General features: G+C 37.1%; 1 protein-coding gene across 14 annotated transcripts in view; it reads left to right on the top strand.

The window, feature by feature from the left end:
* The window catches only part of Pmca (plasma membrane calcium-transporting ATPase 3), an 88,173-nt gene that overhangs the window by 5,048 nt on the left and 63,559 nt on the right, over nt 1-19,566 (top strand). The window contains exon 1 of one of the 14 annotated variants that reach the window (XM_083032278.1): nt 17,341-17,497. The exons of the other annotated variants lie outside the window; for them this stretch is intronic. The gene's annotated coding sequence lies outside the window, so the exon portion shown is untranslated. Of the gene's footprint in view, nt 1-17,340; nt 17,498-19,566 lie in introns of those variants that run through there. 14 annotated transcript variants of the gene reach the window in all.

Genomic DNA, 19,566 nt, shown 5'->3' with positions numbered 1-19,566 from the left:
AAAAAAATAATGTTTAAAATAAGATTGGGACGCGTTTCTTTTTTGTATAGATGTGTGACAGTCGGAATCGCTTGTAAAATTAGGCAGGGTAAACGTTCCTACAGGGAGTACGCGCGTGTCTGCCAAAGTGTCAGAATGAGAAAGCGAGACGAAAATGATTTTTGCCGGGACGTGTGCCAAGATACACGAAGACCGATTAAGGGTTAATAACGTCGCCGGTATAACGACCATCGTCAAGTGTTCCCCGGCTTGTTTATAGAAGATGTAGAATCGCGAAACCCGACGTCTCGTTCCCGGGAGATGGTAAAACCGAGGGTAGCGGCTGCAAGTAGAAATAGACAGTCGCTCTCAGACGCGCGGTAGCCTCGTGGCAGCAACGAGGAGCCATACTTGATCGATTAATCGATGTTGGACGCTTCCTTCTGCTTCTCGTTCGGGGGCCGATCATCATTTTTCATTCTCGAGAAGTTGCCGTTATACTCTCGGTATATCTTCTTTTTCATACTTTATTTTATTACATTGTTTCTCTCCATCTTAATATTTTAATTTTTTAAATATTTTTTTATACTATGTATAATATTTATTATTATTATATAATATATTATATAATAATTTTGTAATATTTTAAAAATAATTTTATTTAATATTTCTTTCTTATTTCTTGTTAGATTTTCTTTCTTGGAACTATATCGAGTTATTTGATACTATTTTTTACTAAACGTGAATTATTACTATCTTTTTTCGATTAGCGGAAATAGGAGTCAACTTGATTTGTGTTTCTGTATTTAATGTTTATGGTATCTCTGTGTACGTAAAAGCTGGTACGGTATTGTTTACCTTATCTGTCGCGAAAGAATGTGACGCGCGTAGGCTGCGTATTCTCTAGGTTCTAGGTAGAAATACATACATATGTATAATATATATAATTGAATAATAAATTCGCGCTCTTTCATTCTCTTTCATTTTCAAGTACATACATTTTTGCGTACAGTATATTTATATACTGTATTATAGAGATAGAGGTACATATCATCCGTGTTTTACGACGTGTAAGAATCTCGCGTAATAATCGTATACTATTGTTTCTTCATCTTTGATTGCGGATTATAAATAACACACTTGGCAATCCCTTCCCGCCATCGGGGCTGTGAACCGGTTAAAAATACGATCCAATATAATATCTAATGGTTATAAATACATTGAATATAACGTTTATATCGTCGTCGCCAATCGGTAACTATTATTTGTAACTCGCGTTTGCAGAAGAAGCCACGTCTCTCGAGACGAGCCAATTCGTAGACTCCAACAGTCCATTTTTTTGGATACGATTCAGCGCAACGCGTTCAGAATGCTATGAATATCTCGAAAAAGATGTTGAGGCATCACATACATCGCGAAGTTTCAGATAGGTTTACCATTCAGTTAAAGATCAGCAAATATTTAAAATTTATATTTATATATTTATATAAATATAAAGTATACGTAAATTTACTATATATCTTTTTTATATAAATATATCTCATATATTTGAAATACATCCCATATATATTTTCTCGCATTTTGTCAAAATATTCTCAATATTTAATCAAACTCTTCGTCATTTCCCCTAAAGCAATCTTTACTTTCCATGGTCGAAAAAACATTCCCCCAATGGTCCAGAGACATCCGATATAGTCTCTATATACATTCGTTAATATAGGGTTGGATATTTACTCGCGGATGAGAATAAAGCGCGTGCAAGTCGAACTCAAGGAAGTTTAGGAAAAAAAGAGAGAGAAAAAAAAAAAGAGAACAGAATGCCTCATCGATGCGACGTCCTGTGTATACGTGTTTCTAGCCGCCAAACAGTGGAAGAGCACATTACACGTGTCTTAGTTATTTTTAATCCCCGACGAGAGATACGTACGCGCACCGGACCCCCCCCTGACAGTATTAAAAGTTACGTACCTGCCACCTAGTCAAATTTTTCGTCTCGGTGGCTCGCGACGAACACCAGACGAGAGTATAGTGGTTAAAAATATCGCGGATATACGCTTCCCCCATAATTTCCGTACCCGGCTCACCCGGTATTTACGGCATAACTCGATGACCTGATCTCCCCACCCTCTGGATCATCGAAATCGACGCGAGGAACGAGCAAATTATATGATGAAAACGCGATTCGTTGAATTCTTTCAGAAATGGACATATTTTTTTGCCACTAGTTCATTATTATTAAAATTTTATTTTATTATAAAATGCGATCTTTAGAAATATTTGAATCGAAAGAAAGATTAATTTTTTCTTCAATTAGAGAAATGATTTTTTTGGACTTGATAAATACGGAGACTCTTTCTTCCGCGGTAGAATAAAACGTCATTCGCGAAGCGGGGATCCCTGAATGCTCGATTGTGAGTCCGATTGAATGGAAGTATCTTAAAATTCCTATCTATCGCGCTCGTTGAAATATCTCGAATAAATCATCATCATTCGATCCGTCGAAGTCGCGGCGATTGCTGATTATAGGCTTAACAGGAAAATTAACGAAAGAGGTTTCTCGCTCGTAACGATTGAAAATTGTTTGCTTTCATCGCGAAACATTCACGCACATTTCTTTACACGGGCGCATGTTAAAGAAACGCGCATTAATTATTGTTAGAGCGTTTCACATATCGCCTTGACCTTTCCTACAAACTGATATCGAAGTCGTCGCCTCATAGGATATTTAATATCCAATAAGAGCACAAAAATACACACATATATACCTTATAACTTTGTTTCGTCAGTCTTTCGACAGAGAAAGAGAAAGAAAGAGAGAGAGAGAGAAAAAACACAGGAGCTATAGATATATATTTATATGTATATACAGAGTGTCTCGGAACTATTGGACATTTGTTTAAATCGATTTCATATCGGCCAAAGAATTTGGAGGGCGAACCAGAGTCCGTTCAGTGATTTTAGGCTCTATTCTGTATATACATATTATATATGTATGTTTCCTCGCGAGCTCGAATCGATATACCGAAGGTAGGATTCCCTCGCGTATATTTCGCGGCACGCTTCCGCTTTCCGAGGGGGTTAATGGACGTAGTTTAACACGTTCAGTCACGAGTGACAAACTTGTTAATGAGCCGCGGTTGTTAGCGCAGTCGCGACGCGTAAAAGTATTAAACGCTCGTGTATACGTGTATATTTGAATGTACGTGTGTGTATGTATATGTGCGTTCCTCCTTTCATCGTCAGACGATTGTTGTCGTTCATCTTGCCATTGTACCGCATATGCGATTACGCATCGCGATTGAAGCCGAAAGACGAATCGGCGCGTTGTTCTCTCGTCATCCGCAGATATTGGTTCCCCTTTCCCGCGAAATATCTCGGTCTCGCGGTTATTACTTTGGCGAAGTTTATATATAATAAACGTGAAAAGTTTCATTATATTTCTCATAAAGAAATAAAAGTAATAAAAATTTAGATAATAATTAAAATAATAATATTTTATTTAAATAAGAGAATTTTAATAAAAATTAAAATGATAAAAATTGATAAAAATTATCAGTAATTACTATCATTTTTAATTGCTATGTAGATATATATTTATATTATATCTTTTATTATATTACATAATATACGTATGTGTAATATAATATTTTGTATATATATATATTTTATATAATTATATGTAATATTATATATCGGGTGTTAAAAAAGTGGCGGATACGCTGTATAGGGGTGAATTCCTGAGGTTATTCGGAGACGATTTTTCCTCAACGAAAATGTCGAGAGAAGTCATCATTTTTTGCAAGCTCCCAATTTTTGCCATCATATATCTTGGTAACTAAGCCTTAAATTAAAATTCTATTAAATTAAAGTCGACTTGAAATTAATTGAAGAATGTAGTTTTGTTAATATTTTAATTCCACAATACTTAGTTTACGAAAAGCCCTTTATTTTCAATTACTTATAACTCGAAAATTATTGGTGCCTCGACATTTTCACTGAGGAAAAATCGTCTCCAAATAACCTCAGGAATTCAGCCCTATACAGCGTATCCGCCACTTTTTTAACACCCTGTATATATATAATTTTGTGCGCGAAATTTTTTGTACTTTTGTACAATTTATGTATAAGATGGCATAAATCGAAGCGATTTAGGGGACATTCGGGGTTAAAACCCAATCCGGCCATCCGCGATTTTCTCGAAATTTACCACGACGGCAAAATTCGCCCGGATCAAGGCAACACGCGGCGGCTCTAATCGTCCGCTATTTTAATCTCGTTACTAATAATACCGTCTATTTTGCCGTCCGCGGAGCTCGCTTCTCGGGGAGGAACCTTAATCGAAGTTAATACCCGCGAAGGCCGACGTGGAGCTTCAATTTCGTGGAGAAACACTGAATAATTGATCGGCGAATAAATCGATCACTCCTCGAACCGAAGATAAAGCTTTCCCTTCTCTGCTTTTTGTGCGTTTGTGTACGTGTGTGTGTGTGTGTCTCGTAAATTTAACAAAAATCACATCCGCGTCTATAAATTGATACGACGCGACTCATCGTTGTTAAATTATTTTAAACATCGCCAGAACTTGCTCGTAATATAGAGTATTTCCGTTTCCATCCAGTTTCAACGACAGATTATTAGGACCAAGTCCCACTCGAAGTCGAACGGCCACTTGGACCAACTACGATTAACTTTAACCTATGGTTATATCTTTGTCTCCTTTTAGATACGTTCTTAAAAAGAGACAAAGATATAGTTTAATCAGAGGTTAAGGTTAATCGGAGTTGGTCGAAGTGGCCCTAATACCGAAACGCTAATCTATAGATGCTAATAGTTGTCGAGTCTTAAAGCGTTCAAAAATAAAGTTTTCCAGCGAATTAAGCGATATAGTTTAAATTTAAGTTTTTAATCTGAAATAGAACCCTGTTATGGGGATAAAATTTTAATACGAAGGCCAAAGTTTGACCGATGTTAAAGGTTGAAAAGTCGATAAACAGCAGCGAGAGATCCCGCGCGACATTTTTTCGTGAAGAGAAATTGGACTTTTCAAAGTGTTGGGAGATTACGTTATTATCAATAGAGACGTTCTGACGCGGAGGAAGGGGGAAGGAGAGGGGGAGGGAATGATAAAGCGCGCAATCGATGATAAATCTCGATCGCTCAACTTAGTTTGTGTCGGCCTTTTCGCCCGCCGCTTGATTGTGTTTACACTTTACCTCCGTAATCTGATATATAGCGCACGTGGATAAAATACAACGTACTTAACTCGAATCAATTAGTTTCTAACGCATCCAGTTGAGATTCGCTCTCGAGCCATTCTTGCAACGATATAGAGGAGAGTGTTGGAATGTTTATCGTGTGAAACCGATCGATCATTGTCGCGTGATTGATCGTTGTTTCAAATTTATAAAATATACAATTATTTTCCAAACATTATTCTATGTTATGCATGTGTGTATTAAACTATATAAAAAACATCTACAAATGAAAATAAGGGCGAAACATTTTAAGCAGATATTTCGTATAATGAATAATGATTCTTTTTTCGTCATCATTACAATTATTAAAAAAAGAAATTAATTATATACCTTTTCAATCCGAGGATGATATTTTAGACTTAGTCTACTAAATTAAATTAAATAAAATTTAATAAAATAAACTTTTTTTAATAATTGCAATAGTCGAATATATTGTATAGATCGATTATTATATATATTATAATTTGTATAATTTAATCTATATATATATATAATAATATATAATCTATATATAATAATTTATTTATATTAAATTATTATTATATAGATTTTCCGCATATAACGATACAAATAAAAGTATTTTTTTTTCGACGCGACATTAATATACAGTACGTATGCATATTTCATACGCTGTTCATCAAACGCGATTATCGCGATTATATATACTTGGTCCGTCCGTTCTCTTCGCGTCCAAGTTCGTCCTCTCTTTATTCGATTCGAGATCTCGCACGCGCCTTAGCTTTACCTCGGAATTATGTATATACCCTCTCTGTGCTCTAAATTCTTGACGCGTTCCCGCGACCGCCTCCGAAAATAGAAATTAATTTCACGCAATGCGTGCGCGTCGGCGGGAGCCTGTGCAAATTTATTACGGAATTATATCATATCTGGAATTTTTGCCCTTCTTTCTCCTCTCGCCCCTTTTTCTGCATCCTCCTCTTTTTTTCGACCGCGCACATCTCGTCGCGGTTTTCCTCTTACTCTCGATCCTTTAGCAAAGCGAAATATATAATATACACATACATATATATATATATGCATATATTTTCTTTTTTCCTCGTTATTATATTAAAACTTTTAAAAGCTGATAATTTATCTCGCGCGCGCATTCTCGCAAGTTATTCTCGGCCGGGCTTTTTTCGCATTATTGTATCCCCGGTACACATGCGCATGTAATCCAATTTAACATGTAAATAGGTGAGGTTATTTATATCCTTCACTTTTTACACAACGTGGCTGGACGCGGGTAAAAATAGGAAAGAGCCGATGTGATGATGCTGCCGGCGATGGCAGGATCTCTCGCGTTAACTGTTAAACGTATGCATGCACATTGTCACACTATGCACGGCGATTAAAAGGCATCCGTGCAAAGAGCGCGCTGTGTGAGAAAAGATTACGGGGGGGGGGGCGGGGGAGGGGAAGGGGGACGCACGCGGAGATATAAAAATCCGTTTAATCGTGCAGTGCCCACATTTTTATCCGTCGCGTTTATCGATATAATGTGATATAACGAAACATTGACTTAGAGATGATTTCAAGAGAATATACATATTTTCTGCATTATGCATTGATTATTTTCCTGCACTGAGAGATCTTTCTCTTAGAATTTATCCTGAAAATCATGGTAATCGGACAATACGGTATGGAAAGGATTTTATGAGAATTTCTCTGATTAATATTTATCACAATAAAAAATAAAACATGTTTGATTAATTTTACTATGCACACACACACAGTTTAGTAAAATTAATCAAACATGTTTCTCATAAAATTCTATCTATACCATATATTGTCCCACGATTACCGTGATTTTCAGGGTAAATTCTAAGAGAAAATTCTCTCTGTGTACGTTTCCTTTGCAATGATATATATAAATAAAATGTATCCTGCTTTTTTTAGTTTTTAAGGGTATTAATCGTTTTTTTTTTTTTATAAATCGAAGATTGGAAACGAAATACATACTTGCCGAATATGTCAGAGATGACATATCGAAAAAATATTTCAATTTGTACATATTTAAAGGGATGTTGTTTGTCATCATTTTTTTTTAAATTGATAAGCAGCGTTTCTTTCCGCAAATATCGAAGTTAAAATATTATTTTTAGCTGGCGTTTATTTGTTTTTCTTCTTCGTAGTTTTTTAGTAACTTTATTTCTTTCGTTATATACAGAGAGAGAGAGAGAGAGAGTTTCGTTTTTATTCAGAGTTATTCTTCTGACATTTACATCACTTCGCGTCTGCGATCTACCGAATGTTTCGGTAAATTTAGCCGCATCAACCGTGAGGCATATATGCTTTTGACATTGTCGGTGATGTATAGTCCTCATATGTACGAGATATGAGAGAAGTCCTCATCGCGTTGGAGAAAGAGGCTCGACGCGACTCAAAGCTAAATTGCATTATTTTCCGTTATGTACATAAATATTATTTTATTATCGCATGCCTGGTTTGCGCATGAATAAAGTGCTGGTAGCACACGAAAGAGAGATTTAGAATACACGAGTATACTACATGTATACACGATGCGAATGACTTTTCCTTCCGACGCAAACGTTTCCGTTTGACATACATAATGTTGCGTCTGGATTTCAGTTTGCGATTTCAAATCATTTCCGTCATTTGAAATTTTCGTAGTTTTCTCATAGTTGGAGGGATAAAATTTTCGCCCTTTGTGTCCAGAGAGAGATTAAATGGGATTAAAATAATAACGAGAGAACATTACGATTATATTATATATTATAAATTAAATTTCTCCCACGCGGCGCGACAATTTTATGCGAGGCCCTGACGTTAAAATGATCGAGATAGATTTTTATTTCGCATACACATACATACAACTGTCGTTGTGGAACATAATGAGATCGAGGTGCATATTCCCCGCGCGTTCTTTGTCAAGCCACGAGCGTCGTGTGTCAATGCATATTGCATTTTCTGCCGTTATATTGACATGACCTTTTAAAGGATTAATCGATATATGGTCGCCTCGCGCAATAAGGTGTTCCGTCCACCGAGAGACAAGGGCCGCGCGAATGCCGTCGCTCTCGATAGGAATTATCGTAGAGAATCAGGTCGCGACTATTATTTATCCCCTTTCCACCGGTCGGGATTCGGGTCAATCGATCCGATATCGGTTACACACTTACATACATCGTTTTAACACTATACGCGGCGCGAAGCCGCGGCTTTCGAGAAAGCCGCGACACGCTTTGTATCCCGGAATCTCGCGGTGCCGTAAGTAGGTATTCAAGAATACGCACCGAATGTGCGTGTGTTTGTCGTATATACGGTTCTCGTATATTTGTGATAGCAAATTTCGATCTCGTAAAACTCGGTCGACTTTCGATCGAAAAGACTGACCCTGAAAATATCAAGCACCGTATACTAAATTTTCACATCAACAACGAAAATAAAATGTCAAAAATATAGAAGCATGTATAATCATGTTTTTAATCGTGTTTTTAATAATCGATAAATTTGTTGCAGTAATAATGTGCCAGATTATCTATAATACAATATTATATTTATTTATTTTTATATTATAAATATATTAATTTATATATTGATTATATTTATTTATTCGAAAAGTTATTCTCAAATTTTCTTATTTAGTATCTTATTCTGCGTCTTTGCTAATGTTATTAATTGTATAATCATATTATTTATATACAAATAAGAAAGAAATTCCTCTAGTACACAAATAATGATTATATATATAATTATTATTTATACCAAAGGGGACCTCTTTTCTATTTATAAATAAATAAATTATCAAATACAATGATTTGGTCTTGAAAAATCATGGGTGGCGAAGGAAGTCGATTGACTCGCAGATTTCCGTGGAAAAACGAAAACCTGTTCGCCGACGACGCGGTCCGTTTCCATTCTATTAACGCCTCGTTGTCGGCGCGATTATCGGCCAGTTTTATTCCTATAAAAAAAAATCTCTCTTTTGCAATCTCGCGCTGCTTATGCAGCGACGATCCCAGCGACGCGACGCCGTGTCGCTTCTTAGTTGAGAGCCGAAACGCGTTTCTCGCTGCGAGCCGCGAATGTCAATCGCGATGATTTCCGAGAAAAGTCGCGAGCGCGCGCGCGCATCAAAGATGCGACGCGATGCATTTTAAATAACTACGGCAACGATTCGCCTCCTCCTCCTCTTCTCTCCCGGCCTCTCTTCGCGCCGTTGCATAATTTCGCCGACGCTGACACGCGATGCGATAATATAATGTTTCTCTTCGTCATTATTTTTCTACGATGAATGGTACGCGTCGACGGTCAGGGCCGCCTGTATATAGACAGACATTTTGTATCGTCTTTCGATGAATAAATTTATATCGAAATTAAATATAAATATATAAATATAAATCTTAGGCGAATCAAAGAAAGCTTACAAATCGCCGAACAAATTAAATTCCTATCAAACACCGATTTGTTATTCCGAGAGATGTGCGGTTGTAAAAATTAAGCCACCTGTCTGTCGTCTCGCGGATACATCGGGATATTTTCGTTGTGTAATTTGTGCGATAGCGCAAACAGTAAGATAACGAGAGATCATTATCATAAAGGCATATTTTATCTAAATTTTTACCTCGTCACGCTACTCCCAAGAGAGTATCTCTATACTCTTTTTTTTTTTACTGCTATATACGTCTGTTTAAAGGATTTGTTTCGTATTACCGGAATAAAGGACTTGGAGAAGGTAAAAACCAGCTACATTGTGTGCATCGCCTTTCCGCCTTTTCATTCCGACAAACTCTGCCATTATGAATCCGGATATGTGCATTCATATGCAGCCGGCGCAGCAATTTCTCCGCCGACGATTATTATTACAAAAAGTACTCCTCAGCATCATCATTCCCGCGTTCGTCTCCGCGGAAAGAATACGTTGTTGCGTGTACGATTGGCGCACGCGAGTCGCGATAAGCCGGTTCGTTTGCATTTTCCGAAGTAGATAATGCTGATTCATTTTTGAAGGGAAAGATCTCCCTCTCTCTCTTTCTCTCTGTCTATCTCTCTTTCCTCGGATCCTTTTTCCGTAGTATGCAAATATAAAACAAGTGGAGATATCGATACTCTCCGAGGACACAATATCTCGGGAATATATATATCGGCGAATCTTGACATTGTAAAATAATGTAAAATTATGAATGAATATAGTCTGCAATATGAATAGAAGAAGGGAATATTGTCAAAGATTGGGAGGATATTTAAAATTTATTTGGAGAACGTTTAAAATATTTTATATATTATTTATATATTATTTGTATACATACGTATATATTTATATATATACAATTCCAAAGTACCTAGAGGACAGAAGAAAAGCAAGAGACAGAAGCTTAATAGCAAGATTCAGAATAGGAAATGAGATGAACACGAGACTGCATTGGATGGATCAGGAAGAGAGGATGTGCAGGATATGCGGTGAAAAGGAGGAGAAAATGGAGCACGTCCTATACGAATGCTTAGAGACAATAGGAGTAAGACAAAATATATTTGACGAGGAAGGAAAGGGACTAGAACAGATGAAAGAAATAGTAGGAAGGAGAAAAGAAGCAGAGAAGAAGATGCAAGGAGGGAAGAAGAGTAAAAGATAAAGAGACGAGATTAGAATAGAACAGAGACAGAGATAAAGATTGAATAGATGGTATCATACTAGGTTGAAGTAGATAACATTAGAAAGTAGATAATATTATAAAGTTATAGTTATAGTTTTAAGATTATACCAAAGAATGTACCAAATGATTAATACCAAAGAATTGTAACAGATGTAAAAGATGGTGTAAAACGGAAGCCATCCTAAGCCGCAAGGCAAGGATTAATAAAATACATACATACATATATTTATATATATATTTATTATTAAATATATTAATATATTATATATATATATATTTATTTATTTATTATATATATTAATATATGTATATTACTTTTTTAATCCATCTCTTTACATTTCTTTATACGAGTATACTACTTACCCTCTATATATAAATAAGGAATTGCAATATTGATACTTACGGACGCTCTCGTAAATTGTTATACTAACATCGACGTCGAATCGTATCGGTATACTGAAAAAGTATAGCCATCGGGGGAATTAGAAATCGGAGTAATTTCGTCGACGGGGGCTTCGATTACGGTGCAGAGCGGGCGTGTCGCGTTTCCGTTGCGGGAAAACATTGCGGGGGATCATTTTCGCGCGTCGAGCGGGAATCCGAGAGCTTGGCTCTCCGAAATTATAGGTGTCTTTCGATTCCCTCTTCGCTGACGAGGGGATATCTCTTTATCGCGCGTAACCAGTCGTCGGCGACGTCTTACAAACGGATACACGCGGTCGATTCTCTCTTCTCTCTTCTCTCTCTCTCTCTCTCTTTCGTCAGAGCGATTGACGTCAGATCGCCGTCTTACGACAGCCGGTGAGTTTACATGACAATTATTTTCACGCGTTATCGCGTAGCATCACGGCGCGACGATAGCGCGGTATCTTGATACCTGTCAAGAACTTTTATCGGCTCTTTCCGAGCAGCTCGCGCTCGCGTCAAAGTTATTTTCATACGCTACATACTCACCTTGTGCACTTGTCACTGTCCTAGGGAGTAAGCCCCCTCATGACACTGTCATATAAACCCGGATCTCTATTGTCTTTAGATACCGTTAGTTTTACCGTTTACCTCTGACGACGAACTTACGTATGTCCGAGCCGATTATAGGATCTACTGTCGTGTGAGAGCAAATAGTCGAGCGATCGTCAGCTGATTGTCGTGTAATCTTTGTTTTACGCCAATTAACAATCCTATTGAATATCCAATTCTCGATCGAATCCCAAGTATCGCCATAATTCAAACGGTTCTGATTGTAATATCGATTTAACTCGTACGTGTCGAAATTATATTTTATTCTGAGTAATTTCCTCGGAAAAAAATAAAAACCTAAGTCCTGTAAATCGTGACTGAATCTGTAATTTTGTGAGACAAGTATTTTACGAACGAGGATTATTGGAAAGTATATAGGTTTTATGTACGTTTAATACGAAAAATTTATTAGATTTATCTATCCGAATATATTAGACATTAATTAAAATTAATGTCGAAAAAATTAACCATTATTAATGGCATTTATGCGCGATCTCTTATTTATCTTGTCCGATGCATTACAGAAGTTTATACACGAAAGCTCCTTTTCTGCTTTACTTCTACTTTACCCTTTTCTACTTTACTATTAATTATTATTAATGGACATTTTTCGTCTGATTCGTGATACTGTATCTCACATCTATGATATATGCAAATTGAAAATGTTCTGACCTAATTTCGGCGCTGCAGTAGTGTAGGTCGACGTACATAGATCAGTAGTATAGATCGATGGCTGTTCTCTCTATCGTACCTCGACAACTAAAATTCTTTTGACCAACAAGATTAACCTCCCTCCATTTCGGAAAAAAATACACATCACATGTATATTATTTCTTAATAATAAATAAAAATTTCAATAATAACACATAATAATTTCTCGCGTAATAGAAAATCTCATTTTGATGGCAAATAATGATTAATACTATTCCTCAGAGGATATAATATGCGCTCTTATACTGCTCCATTATGTTTTAATTAACCTAATTAAGGCCGCAACGTAATAATACAATACACAAATTGGATCTATGTTAGAATTAAATTTACACGACAACGAAGAATGATTTCGATCGAAAATATACTTGAATCGGTATAAAGGAGGATTTCTCGGAAAACACGCGCCTACGTCATCTCGGCGCGCTTACGTCGATATTCTTAATTAACCGACTCTATTGTCCATCGTTACGACGATTTAAACAGATCTTAGGAAATACAGATATATACGATTTCACGGAAATGCATTAGGTTTCGGTAAATAAATTATTAATCGCGAATCGCGAACCACATGTGTGTAAAACTCTGGAATAATCACACGCTTCGTTTCGATTCGCGAATTTTTCCCCGTTAAATGGCGTCGGTATAGTGCAGTGACGCTTAATTAATTAATATTAATCACCACACCGTGTCGACGCGATACTTCTCCCTTCTCTCTCTCTCTCTCTCTCTCTCTCTCTCTCTCTCTCTCTCTCTCTCTCTCTCTCTTCATTTCCGTGACCCATAAACACACTTTTGAATCTTTATGAATAATCGATTAATCGCGAAATCGTTACGTAGGGAAAACTCTCCGGTCCGTGAAAAAGAGTGACGCGATGTAAAAAAGAAACGCTATCGAATTAATCGGCATATCGGGTATCATGCTGGATTCGCGAATCGCAAAGATGTTTGTTAACATAATTATAAAGCGCGACTGTACTGCCCGGAGAGTTTATAAGGCCGCAATTAGTCACGGGAAATGAATGCCGCCGATGACGATTCACGGACGGACGGATCGTGACGTAAGAGATGGAAATTAAAGCGCTGGTGTGCGCGTGCGCTCGCGCGCGCCGCACGCGGCTCTATTAAATGTCAAAACTGCATGCATCTAAATATACTAGGCGCGCGAACATGAGTATACAAATGTGGTTCCGAATAAATATACAAATAAGTGTGTGTGTCCAAATCGATTTCTCCAACCGGAACGAGAACTTATTATTCATTTTCGGAACTGTTATATGAATAGGAAAATTCTTCGAACCGTCAGATTGAATTTTAATTGCGCGGCGAAATTGAGATTTGTATAAATAGAGCTTTTTATTTAAACTAGATGGGAGTAAATGTAGGAAGTACTTAAAATTATTATTAACTTAAGAATATTAAAGATATACGGAAACATTGTTTACGGATCGATTAAATTGATCTCGTCCCTGACGTAAATTAACGCGATATCCTATAAAAAATGTATTATTATCAAAAAACAATTCGGAGATTACGATCGATAATTTCAATCTCATTCAATGATGTCCGATAAGCGATGTCATCGCGATAAGTCGATCTGAACGAGATAGGCCGCGGACGTAAGGTCCATTTTTTCGTTCCTCAATAAGCCGCGTTTTTATCACGATTGTTTCGTAATTTAATTAAAATCATATTATGCGATTACGCTATCATATATATAACTATCGTGCAATAATCTTATCTTGTGCAACAAAGTAATGATGCCTTGTGCTATATTATACACTGTCCTGTTCAATTATTTTTGTCTTCATTGGACACCGGATGTTAACGGACTTGAAAGTCCACACAATTAGTTGGATAATATTTATATATAAAAGATACACAGAATCTAATTTTTTAATACTTTATGTATCTAGAATATTTCAGAAAAATAAAAATAATTTATATATCCCAAAAAGACAATAATTTCTGAAATATTCTATATATATAGGTATATAAAATTTGCTTTTAAATTGTATGTATAATTTAAAAGTAAATAAATAGCTCTCTAATACATAGCTCTTTCGTTTGCGCATACGGTTGGATACATATACATGCATATTTGGATTAGGAACGGATTTTCTTTGCGGAACACACCCTGTAGAAATGGCGAGCGAATGGGTGCGCCAGTTCGACACGAGTCGGAGCGCACGCACGAAGACAGAGCGCGACGCTATTTTTAATCACGAGCGAGCCTGCTAAATGGAATTACTTTGTCTTTTGCCGTTCCGCCGGAAATGCATCCGCCGCGCGTTAACACGCGAATAAAAACCCGATGACATTTTTATGCGAATTTATGGCGACTTTGAGAAATAACGCATCATTCGATCCCGCATTGCTAGAATTTTCGAGGCAAAAAGCTTTCAGTTCGCATTTACACAACTGCATTGTTACATGTATTCTACGCGTTGAATACTTTTGAATATTTTTCCGATATCTATTATCGCTTTGGCCAATTCGTTTAAAAAATTAAGAGAATACGTGAATGCACGATTTATGTCACGTAGTTACATATCCGTATATCCATGTTATTTTCTGTATAATCTTGTTTTTATATTTTTTTTCCTGACATTTATTATCACTCTGAGTGATTTGGAAAAATTAAAAAAATTATATATCATTATTATCTAATAATTTAAATTTAAAATATTTATCTATATATTTGCATTCATTCTGAATATTTTTAGGTAAGCTTTTCTTCAATCTCTTAATTAAGAAAATTGATTAACACTCGTCTCACGAGTGGATGAAATTCTCTGCTCGAAATTCGATGAAGGTCTTTTGCTTAATTCAACGAACCAAGCGAGTTTTTGACTGCATTTCGATCAGATTGCGAGGCTGACGAATTGCCTGATTAAAATTTAAACATTTTCGGAAACACCGAGAGTTGAATTCTTCGATTTAACACGTCCGCTGATACATTTCATTTTTTATTTCGACCTTTGCATGAAGTAATTTAACAGATAAGTCACACTTATCTCTGTTGTATCTCTCTCTCGTATATACTCATTGTGAAAGCTATATAGCATTATAAAAAAAAAACTGAAGCAATAAGACATCACTTTTTATTTGCTTACTGCTTACGTCTGGCTGGTCGCGTTTCTCTGTATACCATTGACTTAAAATCTCTCAATTACACGTAATGTGTATGCGCTTTATGTACGATTTTCAATATTTGACGTCAGCAGACGCAGCTAAAATAGCGAGCAACCATGATAGAGAGGGATGGGGCAAAAGGATGGAAAGACAGAAAATAATGTAGTTTTATCTGAGCACTTTCTCTCTGACTCATTTGTTCCTTCCACTTTGCTTTTCTCTTTGTTGCTTCTCTCTTTCTCTCTTTCTCCCTTCCTCTCTTTGTTTCCTTCTTTTTTCTCTTTATCGACGAAACAAAATTGTTTTATTTCCATGAAAAGCTTATATTATCATGAGGGCAATCATTTTCCAAAGAAACTCATTGTCAGAGAGAAAGAGAGAGAAAAAGCGATTGTGAGATGAAAAGAAGTATTCCTCCCATGAGCACATCTCGGGGTAGAATGAACGGGGAATGACTGCGCACACCTTGATCATTATCCGAAACGATCCTTGCAAACGACATCGTGACGAGCGAGGAGCCGCGCGAAATTGATTAAATTTACGCTACTAACGGCCGATCTCGCCCTTTGTCGCTCCCTATCTAATTTCGCTTCTGGAAGAGAGGAAACGAATCGTTCTCGCGCAAATAGGGGACGAAAAATCGCCTAAAGAATTAAAGCGCGTTTTTGTTTATTTAGAAAAAAGAGTGATTTTCCGCCGATAAACATATACATATATTTTTCGTACATTTCGCGAAAATTTCTTGTCAATCGTTTTCCGCGCGGAAAAGCGAGTTTGGTAGGACAATTTTCCGCGACACTACACGCAGCAACACCGAATTTTCCAGTGACAGGCCGACACACAAACACCGCGGGATCCGCACCGCAGAATCCAATAGCACGCGAGAATGGACGCCGTCTCTCGGCTCATAAAAGAGACGCGCCGATGCGTGTATTAGCGGCGATTACGATACACGTGCGCGCGTGAGAGAGAGAGTGAGAGAAGAAGGGGGGTAGGAGACAGCAACGATAAAGAGGGCGGGAAGGGAAGAGGAAGGTTCTAGTTCTACCCTTGCCTAGCTGCTGACGATTGGCACGCGTACTTTGACCAACAATGATATAAACGTCGACACAGTTTACGATAGGAAGGAGAGAGAGAAAAAAATAGAGACGAGTAGATAAATAAATGTTTATTTCATTTAAAGACAGGGATATATATCTGAAGATTTGTGGATATATCAACACTTCAAGTTTTCACGCTTAAAGTGAAAATTGATGATAACTTTCTCATTTTGATCAGGATCAAAATTGATACTCTTTTTTTTTAATTTAAAATTCACAAGAGAAAATGCCACTCTTCTAAAAAAAAATTAGTTTACTTGAAAAATTTCCGAGAATTGACAAGTCTAGACACTTTCTCATCATTTCGAGTAATAGAGAGATAATTGGTCAGAATAAAATTCGCAAAATACACACACTGTTAAAGATATAAACGGAGCAGCTAAAAATAAAAAAATACCCGAAATGTCACGAGTGACGAGCGAAGCCGGGCGGTGTAATGTCAACGGTTCTTGAGGAGAGCGAGATCACGTGGCTCCGGCCGACCGTCCGTACGTTCCTGCGTGTATCGGCGGCGAGCGCGGTTGATTACGCGACACGCAGCGGAAGTGTTTCGACGGACGGCATCCGCAGTCCCACGTGGAGTCGTACGTAGAAAGGTCGGATCGGTCCGCGTCGCGCGCGCAAAGATAATATATTATTACGCGCGAGTGTATGTGTGCGCGCACGTGCGATTCCATAAGAGGTAAGCGCGATCGATATTATCGATATTACATACATATATATAAAACAGAGTGGCTCGGTGAAATATGAAGATGTGTAATAGGAATAAGAAAATAAATAAATAAATAAAAGAAAAAGAGTGAGACACTATATGTGCGCTGGATCGTGGATTGGTCGACCGATCAATGATGCGTGACATTTTATCGTGCGTAAAATGACATCGGGCACAAGTATATAGAGCTGTCACGCGCGATACAACTCTCGAGATAACGCACCTCGACTGCGCGATCCCGCATCACTCTAATCTTCCATTCCTTTTAAGCAAAGTGAATTAAGCGGATTAATGATTCAAACGAATTAGCGGTAATCTTTTCAATTTGGGCGAAGCTCCGAGTTTGATTGCTTTAATGGGTACCAACCTCGCGTTGAAAGGTCCATCGTTATAATAGGGTTCATATATATTGCGAGAGCAAATATTTTCGTTTGCGTTATTTTTATACTCTTTTATTATATCATTATATATCGCGATCATATTGTTGTTCTTTTTTTTTTACTATTTTTTCTACGAGATACCTGGTTTCGTGTTTCATCGCTTCTCGACTCGTATTCGGCCACGAGGCAATTTTCGACATCTTGGCGTCTCGCCGAGGACCTCGATATTGCTAACGAAGAATATTTTCCTCCGCGAATATTGCGAAAATATTCGCGATTTTGCGCGAGACGTGATTGTAAAAAAAAAAGAAGAAAATCCACTCTTCCTCGCACATATTCGCTCGCGATCGTGATTAAACAAGCTAGAAAAATCCACAAACGTTTGAGAAGCTTGATGTTTTCGCGGGATGACGTCACGTGTGTCGGAAACTCACACAAATACTCAAAGCTCTACTTTTAATGAGTTCACTTACACACACACACACACACGCAGGCTGGACCAACAAACTCGATTTCTCACTCACTTACTCTAGCGCAGGCCCCCGCGGTTTTCATTTTATTTCCAAGTCACGCTATTTGTGCGAAAATCCAGACAGACTCGCGAGAGATCAATTTATCAAGAGACAAGAGGCAAATTTTTTTTCTTGTTATTACGACGCAAGAACGACTTATTTGGTAATTGCGCTAGGACGGTTTCGCGTTTTTTTTTTCTTTTTTTTTTCGAAGGCCATCTCTATAATTAGCGGAAAACATAATCGAAGAAGCGTACTCTTGCGCTATTTTATTCGTCGTTCGTTTTACATGTTTGTTGCGCGGTTAATAGCGCCGGTTTTACATACCAACATACGTCGTAATTATCCGGTATAAAAAAAGAAAAAAAACTCGTGTGAATTCACAATTTCGCGTGCACACTCGCAGAGAGATAATCTCCATTATCGTAATCCGGCGCGGGTAGGAACAATGTATGTATATGTCGGAGTAGACGTTAATTAGAATGATTTCCTTAACCCTTCGCGGAATTCCTCAGATTATGTAAGTCGTATAAAAAAATAGGAAACGAAAACACGAATGTGTTGAATTATTAATCTCACGCAAAGGGGAACTGACACATACATACGTCCTTTTCGCAAAGATATTAATGACAAAGAAAAAAATACACGAGTAGAGTCCGAAAAATATATTTATATTTTAATACATTTATAAATATATTGTATATATCATAAAAATGTGTGTGTATACGATACAATCGCGAAGATAAAAAAATTAAATGTTTCGTACTTGGACATATTTTTAAAGAACTGCGAAAGTGTGTTCATAATATTTTCCTCGATTCGCAGGTATTAACGCATTAAGAGTCATGTGTGTGAAAGATCTTTAAAAGTTAAATTAAAACAGTGATGCAATCAAGGCCTAATACTGTGTGAGTGAGTGAATGGTTGAAGCATGAATGATGCATCGGGACAGATACTTCCTACCGTTTCGATTCATCGCCATCTCTGCATTCCTGAGAGTCGATGCATCATTATTTTATCGTACAACTTTTTTAGAAAAACATCAAACCTGATGATGATAAAAACGTTTCAATAATTAGCCGTCTCTCTCGTTTTGATTCTCTCTTTCTATTTTGAAAATATGTTGAAAAATGTCGAAATATCTCCT

Source organism: Prenolepis imparis, unplaced genomic scaffold, assembly GCF_030444845.1.
Source record: "Prenolepis imparis isolate NDT839.2.m4 unplaced genomic scaffold, iyPreImpa1.0 SCAF_2, whole genome shotgun sequence".
In the NCBI taxonomy this organism is placed as follows: Eukaryota; Metazoa; Arthropoda; class Insecta; order Hymenoptera; family Formicidae; genus Prenolepis; species Prenolepis imparis.
This window is presented reverse-complemented; position numbering and strand designations above follow the sequence as displayed.